The sequence below is a fragment of the Neoarius graeffei genome, chromosome 10 (assembly GCF_027579695.1).
Source record: "Neoarius graeffei isolate fNeoGra1 chromosome 10, fNeoGra1.pri, whole genome shotgun sequence".
In the NCBI taxonomy this organism is placed as follows: Eukaryota; Metazoa; Chordata; class Actinopteri; order Siluriformes; family Ariidae; genus Neoarius; species Neoarius graeffei.
The window spans coordinates 67,817,128-67,829,582 of NC_083578.1; the positions used below are offsets into that span (position 1 = coordinate 67,817,128).

Consider the following 12,455-nt stretch of genomic DNA (forward strand, 5'->3'; position numbering starts at 1 on the left):
TCATTCTGTAGTTATATACTTGTGTAATTATAGGCCCTACATCTGCGCCAATCAGAAACATTATTGCAGTTGACACACCCACGACCCAACACGCACACACACACACACCGCAGCTCGCTACAATTCCAGTGCCAATGATGTCATTCCGTTCTAACAGCACAAGGGGCGTGTTTCTGAGGGATTTGAAAGGAGGCGCTGCCCTCCTAACCAATAGGAATCTGGCGCGAGCGGCTCGAGGCGTCTCCGCTCGGTATGCGGGCGGGGACAAACCTCAGCCCTCAGCTCCTTAAGCGCAGCGTACACATTTAAACCCACTGCGCAAAACGGAGGAAAATAAAGAGACCGGAAACTCTGCTTTAAGAGACGACTTTAGAAAGAAGGTAAGACGAACGTGAATGACACTCATGCGGGAAACGGCTTATTGTTTGATTTCTGGCGTCTACATTTGAACGTGGCGTGAAGAACAAGTAGAAGCTGAGTTCGCACTTTGCCAAAGGGTGAAAACTAGGTGGTGGCTTTTGCGTTCTGCGTCTTGTTTGTACAGTAACTTGGCTCAGCTGCTCCTTACGCATTAGCTGACACTTCGAGCTCGTCGGTAAGGCAGGAATAAAGCCGAGTTAAGCCCTGTTTCAGTGAACCACCTGTTTTCAGTCCCGCATTCAGACCGCTTCACACTCCTACAGCTCCCGAGACGCTGAAAACAAGGAGCGGCTTTCGAGCGCGTGCCTTTTCTTCCTTTACCGTCTTCAGCATTTCTGTCTTATTTACTTGTTGAAAAACTCCCACAGCGCTCCGAGGGTACAAATAGTACAGCAATTCACTCCGTGTTCAGTTCTTTTAACCCTCTAACGCTCTCCGTGACCGTATGGGAACTCTAACGTCAGGCTATGTTGTGTTCTTCTATCCAGAAGTTTCAGTTAAAAAAAATATATATAAACGCGTTTAACAATTTCAGATTGCTTGAAGTTTCGCGCATGCGCATTGGCTAAGTGTGCCGGTTAGTAAAGACGGATTGTCATGGAGTTCTTGGTACCAGTGGAGATTGGATCATAACCGAGACCTCTGGGCCACGTATGAAAAAATCTTAAGTTACTTCATTTCAGAACTTGTTCAGGATGTTTATTTGAAGTTTACACTGATCTCTAGAGCCGGCTGCTGTTGTGTTGTAGGAATGTAGAGTTTTTTTTTTTTTTTTTACCCTCCTATCGTTAAGGGGCGTGGCTTAAATTCCTATCTAACAAAATCACAGCAGTTTCTGAGAGCGCGCGCGCACGCGCGTTTGTCTTCCTACCCTTGTGAGGACCCTTCCATGACGTAATCTACATCAAACCCGAACTTTACCCTCTGTAACCAAATGGAGAATCATTCATTGTGGGTGTTTTGTTTGTTTGTTTGTTTGTGCTCCTCATGGGGACCAGCCAAAGGTCCCTACAAGGTCTTCCTTTATGGCAGGGGTGGGCAATTATTTTTTCCATGGGGCCACATGAGAAACAGAGCATTTTTGTGGAGGGCCGGACCAAAAGGCTGAACTAAATTCTGCATAATATTAATTGTATTTCTTTATATAAAGCAGTAAATAACATTTGTTTTTACAAGCTGGTAAGAGTATGGAAAAAATGAGGTTGCCTTACAAAAATGTCATTTATTCAATCAAATTTCCCAAAACAATGGTTAACAAAATGTGAACGTTTGTACTTTTTTTTTTTTTCCCAGTCACATTCACCCCAAAACACAATAGACATCACAGTATTGTCTTTCTACTCCAAATATCAAGCAAGATACATCATATTATAATAATGATGCCCACATTTGTAGTCTAATCACCTCATTTGGTGCTTTTCGCTGGTGATGTCACACTGTGATTGGCTGGACTGTTTGAAGGATGACGTACAAGTTTGTGGTTGGTCTGGACAAATTACGGAAGTAGTTATCGCAGGATTAGGTATCGTGGGATTTCATGTCATTTTCATGTCGCGCACATTGCGTTTTTGTTGAACACAACTTCAAAATAAAAGCAATGCACATTCAGTCCATGCATGGGGTAAAATTAGAAAATACGTTTATTTTGTAATTTCTCATTAACCTTACGCGGGCCGGTCAGAATGAACCAAAGGGCCAGATGCGGCCCACGGGCCGTAAAATGCCCAGGTCTGCTTTATGGGGAGGTCCCCACCAGGATATAAAACACACTTCAAGTCCAAACACAGCAGGCAGAGTCGCACTTTACTGTAAATGGCACTGTAAATAATTGACCAAGTCAAGCTTATTAATATTATAATACATGGGGCCAAATTACTCAATTCTGATTGACCAATCAAGGAGGGCTTTTTTTTTTTTTTTTCCCTTTTAACACTGGGCTGTATTTCTGAAATGCTATTGGCTAGTTTGCTGCTTGGTTACAGTTATAAAAGTTAGCAAATTTTGTCAACAAAATGGCTTTTGTAAAGAAGTTCCAATAAAATTTTGTAAACAACTTTCAAAATCCTTGTCGTGTCATGATAGACGCTTTAGAAACTGATTCAAACGTGCAAGGTAGTCTTGCGCCCTGATTGGTTCCGAAAACGTGAATGACAAATGTTGTTGTGAACTTGAATGGCTTCCGAAGTATGAATTTGGCCCTATGTATTATAAACAAGTAATCGTATGGGGCCGAGTAAAATTAAGGATCAATTTCATGAGTGATTTTGAAGTTTTTAAATTTTCAAACCTTCGAAATCATTCATGAAATTAATCCTTAATTTTACTCGGGCCCCATACGATTACCTATACTTATCTGCCTTTGTGCCTTCTGTTAACATGATTTCTCTTATGTTTGTGTTGGGGCGGCACGGTGGTGTAGTGGTTAGCGCTGTCGCCTCACAGCAAGAAGGTCCGGGTTCGAGCCCCGTGGCCGACGAGGGCCTTTCTGTGTGGAGTTTGCATGTTCTCCCCGTGTCTGCATGGGCTTCCACCAGGTGCTCCGGTTTCCCCCACAGTCCAAAGACATGCAGGTTAGGTTAACTGGTGACTCTCTAAATTGACCGTAGGTGTGAGTGTGAATGGGTGTCTGTGTCAGCCCTGTGATGACCTGGCGACTTGTCCAGGGTGTACCCCACCTTTTGCCCGTAGTCAGCTGGGTTAGGCTCCAGCTTGCCTGCGACCCTGTAGAAGGATAAAGTGGCTAGAGATAATGAGATGAGATGTTTGTGTCATTCCCAAGAAGGTATCTGGTGGCTTATCCCCCAGTGATTTTTTTCTTTTTTTTTAAAGCCCCATGTTTAATGTAAAGTTGATCAAATGTGTTTGATGAATCGATAGATAGATAGATAGATAGATAGATAGATAGATAGATAGATAGATAGATAGATAGATCTCTGAACTTTAAGTTTGACTGGATTTTTCATTTGACTTTTTTGTAAACTAGTTTAAAGTAGTTGAAGAAACTGACTGGCTGAATCAAATCAAGGGTTTGCATGTTTTAGATCTATGCTGCTCAACAGAGCAGTTTCAAAGGACCTCCTAATGATGTGTCCTAAAACATGTTCTGGTTCACCAGTAGTAATTTGGAGTGATTTTTGATTCCTCAGTAGATGGTTTTTTTTTTCCCCCCTTCCATTAAATGTTCTGAATTATTATTTTTTTAATAAAGTAACTATGTATACTCGCAAGCGCAGCTTTGGCTTCCTTTTGTCATGGCAGTGTGGCTGCCAATCAGCATATGGCTGCAGGCAATATAATTTTCTGACCCTTAATCCTCATCTCATTATCTCTAGCTGCTTTATCCTGCTCTACAGGATCGCAGGTAAGCTGGAGCCTATCCCAGCTGACTACGGGCGAAAGGCGGGGTACATCACAGGGCTGACACACAGACAACCATTCACACTCACACCTACGGTCAATTTAGAGTCACCAGTTAACCTAACCTGCATGTCTTTGGACTGTGGCGGAAACCGGAGCACCCGGAGGAAACCCACGCGGACACGGGGAGAACATGCAAACTCCACACAGAAAGGCCCTCGCCGGCCGTGGGGTTCGAACCCGGACCTTCTTGTTGTGAGGCGACAGCGCTAACCACTACACCACTGTGCCGCCCACCCTTAATCCTAAAAACTGATAAATGACTCTTATTGGTGTCTTAGAAGGCAAAATTATGGTCAAACCTCGTTCAATTCAATGACCAGGCTAAAACACATATAAAGATGGGGCTAAACCACTGTGATTCACCAAGATTGTGTACAGCTGCATAGTATGTCTGTGAAATGAGTGGAGGAGAGAAATTAGCAATTTTGTGTTCACGACGTACTAAATGTTATTAAAGCTCATGTTTTCTGGTTAAAATAACTTGTATTTAATAATGTATAGTAATTGGAGGTTTTTAGGCACAATTTAAAGTACAAAGGGTGGCATGGTAGTGTAGTGGTTGGCACTGTCCCCTCCTAGCAAGAAGGTTCTGGGTTTGAGCCCAGCGGCCAATGGGGAGCCTTTCTGTGTGGAGTTTGCATGTTCTTCCCATGTCTGTGGGTTTCCCCCACAGTCCAAAGACTGAAGGATGGGCTGAAGTGCACCAAACCCCTAGCTGCTCCCTCAGGGCTGTAGAACAACAACTTTATTCATCATGTGTACATTTGTGAAATTCCTCTCTGAATTTAACCCATGTGAAGGTGCGCGTGCATGCGTGTGCACACATGAGCACTGAGCACATACATACTCTGAGCAATGAGCAGCTATGCTAACAGTGCCTGGGGAGCGGGGGGGGTAGATGCCTTGCTCAAGGGCACTTCAGGCCATGGCTGCCCTATGTATACCTAACTGCATGTCTTTTGGACTGGGAGGGGGGGACCGGAGCACAGGGAGAACATGCAAACTCCACATAGAAAGGCCCCCATTGGCCACTGGGCTCAAACCCAGAACCTTCTTGCTGTGAGTTGAGTGCTAACCACTACACCACTGTGTTGCCCTTTGGCTTGTAAATTGTGGCTAAAAACTGTGTTCATTGTGCTTGAGTGTATGTGTGATAAAGGCTTCTTGTCTCCTAAATATTTTTGTTTGACCAATATAGTTTATATTTTGGCGGCACGGTGGTGTAGTGGTTAGCGCTGTCGCCTCACAGCAAGAAGGTCCTGGGTTCAAGCCCCGGGGCCGGCGAGGGCCTTTCTGTGTGGAGTTTGCATGTTCTCCCCGTGTCCGCGTGGGTTTCCTCCGGGTGCTCCGGTTTCCCCCACAGTCCAAAGACATGCAGGTTAGGTTAACTGGTGACTCTAAATTGACCGTAGGTGTGAATGTGAGTGTGAATGGTTGTCTGTGTCTATGTGTCAGCCCTGTGATGACCTGGTGACTTGTCCAGGGTGTACCCCGCCTTTCGCCCGTAGTCAGCTGGGATAGGCTCCAGCTTGCCTGCGACCCTGTAGAAGGATAAAGCGGCTAGAGATAATGAGATGAGTTTATATTTTCAATGGTGTGACTTTTTAAAAATTACACAAATGGTAATGAGTAGTAAATAAAATAGGACATAGTAAAGTAAATAGAAAATAAGATTTTATTAAAGTCTGGATTGCAAAGACATGAAGCTATAGAGGTCTTTCACGTGATCTCATAACTGGTGGTTTTATTTTTTTAAACACGGCCATGTTGCCAGGCAAGCTTTGTGTGACAACTGGTGCGAGTGTATGTGGGTGACTTGTAAGCCCAATTCAGGAGACATTACATCTAAAAACAATGCCAGAGACCTGTAGTGCTTTTGGATGTAATGACTGATGTGGAGATAAGCCTGGTTTAACTTCATCACTTTCTGGCGAACCCAAAAATATTTTTTTTGGGGGGGGGGATGGCGAGCTGCAGTTATCCAGGAAGCCTGGATGCCAACAAAGTGTGTGTGGAGAACATTTTATATCCGGTTAGTGTGAAAGCTTTGTACAGCGTTAAGGTATATTTGGATGTAATGTATATTTTATTGGACTGAATGCTTGGTTTGATGAGCAGCATGTTTTATATACTGATAATGTAGATGAGGCTAAACACCATAAAATATGCTAGATCTAGGCCCTGGCTTGTTTCTCTATCTGAAGTCAACATTTGAGCTTGCCTCTGTCATAAGGTATTTTTCTTTATCAGGAATTTCCGGCATGTACAGAACCCGTCTTGAGTTATTGTTATGCATCTGTACTTTCGTATGCCTTTAGCATCTCTCCAGTGTACTTGGAAGTCCCAAATACTAAATGCGTGACGTAGTGTCCCAAATCCGGTAGCTGGTTTGCCGTACGCTTTTCAAGTGGAAGAAGTACATTTGTGGGTAAATAAAGAAGCCTTTAATTTTATGTGCTCAAGCACAGCAAAATTCCTCCTCTGCATTAAACTCCATCTGAAGTTTTGAACACCTTCACCTAAGGGAGCAATGAGAACATGCACGTACTCTGAGTAGTGTGCAGAATAAATACAGTTGTGGGTAAATTTATATGGGTCTGTGATGCCTGCATGTTTCAACTTTTGGATGTAATGCAATCTGCTGGTATAATCTAAATTTTTAGTTGTTTCAGAGAGGTTGTCCTGATTGCAGTCGTCTGCTTTCATTAACTGTTGCAGCATGTTTGCCCAATATGGTGGATGCTGTGGCTTTTTTAAAAAGTCAGTGAAAAGCCCCTATGGAGCACTTGCATGTGACGTCACAGCCGATCCAGATTGTGACAGACATCATCTTGTCGGTCAAACGCCATATTTCCGCCTTCTGCTTCTACTTCTACCTTTTCTTCTGGAAAACCCTACTATATACAATTCTACTACAACGGCTGCGGCTACAAGCTCTCCCTACCTGTGCATGTTTTTTGTGTTTGTGTGTGTTTTTGCATGTTGTTCATCTATACCGGACTTCAGTATCCACTACAACCGTATGGACTTGCTGGACATTGGTTTCCAGCAGAAAATGACGTTTTGTAGCGATTTCCATCGCATGCACAACATTCCGGACGAGAAAAAAAAAAACATTCTGGACGAGATAGCGAGACCAGCGGGGTCTCCGTGGATTGTTATCGGAAGCAAAGCGAGGCGGCGCCGGGAGCGGAAGCAAAAGCGAGGCTGCAGAGCCGGCCTGTTGACTAAGCTCAGAAAACAGCTACTCAAATCTCCACTGCTAAGCCTCTATCTCTCCAACGCCAGATCCATGGTAAACAAAACGGACGATTTGGAATTACAGCTGGAATTACCTCATTCTATTCTATAATCGGCTGGTCAGTGCAGTACTAGTAATACTTAAGTGACTTACCCATCCAATGAGGATTTTCTTGTTTACAAGATGCCACATTTGAGTTGCTGACAAATCCTGAATTTCTGTAGAGATAACTGTCCAGAGATTTATAAGCACGCAGTGCTTCACCACTGAACAGCGAGGGAAAGTTGATGAGGTAATTATACACGTCTGGGTATTCCACCTCTGGCAGTTCAAAATCCACTGACACGGTCGTGAAAACTCCGTCCGGAAAGCCATAAGGGTCACTAATCTGTAGATCGTTTATTTTAGACATATATCTAGTTATCTGTTCATTAGAAAAATGAGCCGTGCAGCCCGTCGGTTGAAATTGATCCATTCTGTACACGAGTGCAGCAGTATTCAGCTGTGTTGTTGCCCGACAAGATGGCGTCTGTGTACTTTCCAGTCATGTGACAGCAAGATCTTTATTGGCTAAATTTAAAGTGGCTTGTAGGAAACAATGTAAACAGTACAAAAAGTATGTGGGGTAGGGGTCCAGTCATTGTGTGTGTGCGCACACATGTTGGTGTCGCCAGTTCAGCAGACTGATGTGTGTGTGTGTGACTCTCTGAACCTGCTGGTTTGGGTCTGGATGCTCCTGCACTGCTTGATAGATGGCAGAAGCATGAAAAGGCTGTGACTGGGATGGTTCGGTGGGTCCTCCTGAAAGAATCTTTTGTAGACTAAAATTGTATTTCAAAGCATTTGACAGGTCTAAAATAAAACTAGCCTACGGTCTTGCTGATCCATTCTAAAACACCTGTTAAGTCTTAGACAATGCAAATCAAACCCTTTTGACCACCCTTTGGTTTGAATACTCAAATTTGGAACTCTAACCAAAGAACAGTGTAACTCCATTTAAAATAAATGGGGAAGCATTCAGTGAAATTGAGATGTGCCTTTTTCATTTCTTATCTGATCTAATTCAACTTAGTGTAAATACAGAGGTGATTGTAGGAAGTTACTCATGCTGACTGGTTGAGAAATTCTGACACTTTCTCAATCACCTCGAGCGACTCTGCAAAATGGCGGTCAATTGCTTTGTCGTCGTAAGTGAGGAAGAATTAAAAGTTATGAAAGAAAATGCTGTTCCTAAAAACACTAAAGGCGCTACGAAGTTTGGTCTAAAACTACTCCAAGGTAAGGTGGAATTGCGACTTTATTTAATCTGTTTCAGAACAGTGTATTATGTGATTCTGCATAGCTAAGTGACCAGTCCTGCGTGCATGCTGCAAGTCGGTGTGCGTTACATTTGCGTGCCACTTTTGAAGATTGAAATAAAGGAGTAGTGGGTTTTTAAATTATTGTAGTTGTACTAAAACAGCTGTCCACCTCAGGCTCCATGAATATCCTCGACTGCCCCTTTTCCACCAAAGCAGTTCCAGGGCTGGTTCGGGGCCAGTGCTTAGTTTGGAACCGGGTTTTCTGTTTCCACTGACAAAGAACTGGCTCTGGGGCCAGAAAAACCGGTTCCAGGCTAGCACCAACTCTCTGCTGGGCCAGAGAAAAGAACTGCTTATGTCAGCGGGGGGGCGGAGTTGTTAAGACCAACAACAATAACAAGACCGCGAAAGATCGCCATTTTTAAGCGACGAGAAGCAGCAGCTGTACAAACGCAAAGTCATCCATTATTATCGTTGTTGCCGCAGCTGCTGCTTCCATGTTTTTGCTTTGATATTCGCGCCAAGGTTTATGTAAACGTAACTGACGTATACAGCGACGTAATGACGTGGCTCCGCTTAGCACCACAAGCTATGGAAAAGCAAACTGGTTCTCAGCTGGCTCGCGAGTTGAACGAGTTGTGCACCAGCACTGGCTCCGAACCAGCCCTGGAACTGATTTGGTGGAAAAGGGGTAGACTTCATCAGTTATTATTCACTGATTCACCTTGGCTTCGGTAAATAATTCTTTAAAGATTTGGAAAAAAACAAAATATTTACTACTAATTAGGCACTTGTAGCACATCACGTTTATTTAATCCCAGTACATGACTGTCTGAGATCTACAATGATGTATCTGGTGTAATACTCATTCTTTGCTCCCTGAATGAAGCAGCTTGCATTGGTGTTTGTGCTATATCAGATATTATGGTATTCAACATGCTTCACAGTATCTGACTCCCCCCCCCCCCCCCCCCCCCTTTTTTTTTTTTTTTGGGTGACCTGTGTAATTTTATTGGCCTGCCCTCAGTCTTGAAGTAAATCAAACCAACTGTAGATGAAATTTCATCTCTGGCTGCGCAAGCAGTCTTGCATCTTTTTGTATCGAGTTGCACAGGTCTGACTCGGCTATATATTCCGTGTTAAGCTCCTCAGTATTGGCACTAGTGGAAGTGGAGCTTGCACATGAATGACTGACTGTGAAAGTGATCTCTACTGAGCCAAACGTTCTTCATAACTTTTTCATCACTTCCAGTGCATATGGCACTTCACTTCAGCTGTTGTACAGGAAGTCAGCATGAAGACTGTAATTAGACAAACAAAACCCAAAACGTAAACTCCTTTAAACTTCTCTTAAAACTTCCCTGGGTGCTGCCATGTTACGTTCTGAGTAGTGCGGTCAAGCGATTAAAATATTTAATCGCGATTAATGTCGACTGTCATAGTTAACTCGCGTTTAATCGCACATTTTTGTCACACGAAAAACCATTGTAATTCTCTTACCAGCATAAAGTGAATGGGCTTGTTTTGTACCAATGTTTTTCTTATTGCAAAGCATAACACGTCTTGACACAGCCACTGCAAACTGAAACCTAAGCTGAGCACCGTGGCTCTTCGTCCCAAGACTAACGAGAACCATGAGTGAAGTAATCTACTGCTTGAGTTAGTCTATCAGAGAGACAGGTTACACAGTGACGGTAGGCTTGACATGCTTGATTATAATATAAAGTACTCTCTTATATTAAGTTTAAGTTGTTCGTTGATAAATATTGCATTGAATCTGATCTTTACTGTTTCAGCTCACTTAACACATTTTGTACTTTTACACTTTCTGCCTGTTGATGCGTCGCGCTATCCAATCAGAGGCGGCCAAATTTGCATATTACAGGAAGGATTTCTGGGATAGCATTGAGTTTACAGTTCAGAGGGATCTGGCTTCTTTAGACGCTGTCTTCTTAAAACTGAATAAATATTTAAAAAGAGCCAAATGAGCCAGTCTTTTGAACGGCTCTTTTCAAAGAACGGATCACAAAGATGCGGATCCCATCAAAGAGACATAAATCCTATCTCTACTAGCGCGCCCTGCCCGCGCTGGTTCTTTGAGGGAGGAGGGCAGAGGACTCTGGCTGTGTGGGGCGTGGCTAGCTGCTATCGTTTTTCTAAGCAAAGTCTCTGTTCCAAGTTCCTGGCAGTTTCAAAAGCTTATGAAAAACCTACATCATGTCAGAGCGTTAATCTCGCGATAAAATTATCGCCGTTAAAATTGAGTCAAGTTAACGCGTTTAATAACGCGACATTTTTGACAGCACTAGTTCTGAGGTTTAAATATTTGTGCTTGGAGTACAAATTATGCGAGAGAATCTAAGATTGTGAGGTCACTGACACACCATGAGACACTTGTATCCACTAGATACAGGTAAGTCAGTCACTTCTACGTTGTAAACAACCCTGAAGAGGTCCGAGTGTCAAGCGTTTGGGCTTATTTTTGCATCCAAATGTCAGAAAGGCAACTTTTTTTGGGGGGGGCTTATCCCTAATCCTATAAAATGTATTGCTTTGAAGGGGCAAGTGGCAAAATGACTGAACTTAATTGCTTCTGGTGTCCCTGGAATCACCTTTCACTGTTTGTTTTTCTTCCTCACTGGGCTCATATTCTATACTAAGTAACTTTAAAAACGCACAATGGAATTCAACACGATATCACTTTAGATCCATGCATCTTCAATAATGACAATTTTCCCATCATTTCCCCCGGGTATTTATAGGCAAGATTGTGTGTGTGTGTGTACAGTGTATGCAAAATTTGTTTGAAAATTAAAGCCTGTCCATGTCATTGACTACCCGAGTCATATTGTACGTTATTGAGTACAACTCCCTTAAATTCTGATTTGAGCACAGATTTGGAACTTATTTGGGCGGAACGAAGTTATTTTTCCATTGTGATATATTTCTTTTCTTCTTGAGATAAACTCAGCACGAATTCAGCAAGTTTTATCAATGTGTTTTTAAAGTTACTTAGTGTAGTTCAAACATGTTTTAACCCCCCCCCCCCCCCCCCCCCCCCCCCAAAAAAAAAAAAAAAATTTCAATGGCTTGGTGTTAGGTAAACGATGTATTGGTATGTAAGCAATGTCACAAGCATATATCCAGTTTTGGTGCAAATGGTTGTGGCCAGGTAAGCCCATCTTTAGCAATGGATCAAATTTAATTTTTTTTTTTTGGGTTTGGCTTTAGAGGTGGTATTCTTCAGAGTTTCAAAGAAATTGTACTTTTTAAATGAAAATGTTGGTTAAAACCTGAATGATCTTGTTACATCCTGAATGTCTGTAGTTATTGTACACTTGGTTGTGTTTATGATGGATGGCTTTTGTAGTGTTTTTGCCTCACAGCTCCAGGTTCAATCCTGAGCTTGTGTCCCCAGATGGATTTCCTGCAGGTTCTCTGATTTCTTTTTGCCCACTTCCCAAAACATGCTACTTGGTGTGAAATGAAAGAACAATTATCCCACCCAGGGTGTATTCCCACAATAGGCTCTGGATCCAACACCGACTTGATGAAGCAGTTATTGTAGATAAATGACTGTGGTGGCTATGCTGAAGTTGCAGTGCAAACCTGTTTTTGTCAGGAAAATTGTGCATTTAGCTGGAATCTTTGACGTCGGTCCAACAAACCAACCAGCACTTGGAAATGTGTTATCAAAATTGAGTTGATCTATTTTGGGAAAATCACACCAGGTTTATCTTTGAGATGTCAGTGAAGCACAGCGAGTTTTCTCTTGTCTACAGACTGTTTGGCTCCACTGTCCCCTGTTTATAGAGGAATAAACCCTCTGATTAAAATAGGACATTGCACCATGTGGTGCTACTACTTTTTTTTTTTTTAATTAATTATTAAAGTCTGGTTACAAAGCTCAACCACATGGTGTTAGTGAATCTTGCACCAAACAGTCACCCACTTTGCTTCTTGGTCATAACATGGAAGTTTGGGCCTGCATGTTTGAAGACTTCGTACTATTCTTTCTTTGGGACGCATATGCGTGATGCTTTTCCTAAACAAGGACTATAGTCAAAGGCATT

General features: G+C 42.7%; 1 protein-coding gene across 1 annotated transcript in view; it reads left to right on the forward strand.

Moving 5' to 3' along the window:
• The first annotated feature begins 251 nt into the window (after window positions 1-251).
• The window catches only part of rhocb (ras homolog family member Cb), a 73,607-nt gene continuing 61,403 nt past the window's right edge, over window positions 252-12,455 (forward strand). Inside the window, exon 1 of the mRNA XM_060932152.1 lies at window positions 252-380. The gene's annotated coding sequence lies outside the window, so the exon portion shown is untranslated. The remainder of the gene's footprint in view (window positions 381-12,455) is intronic.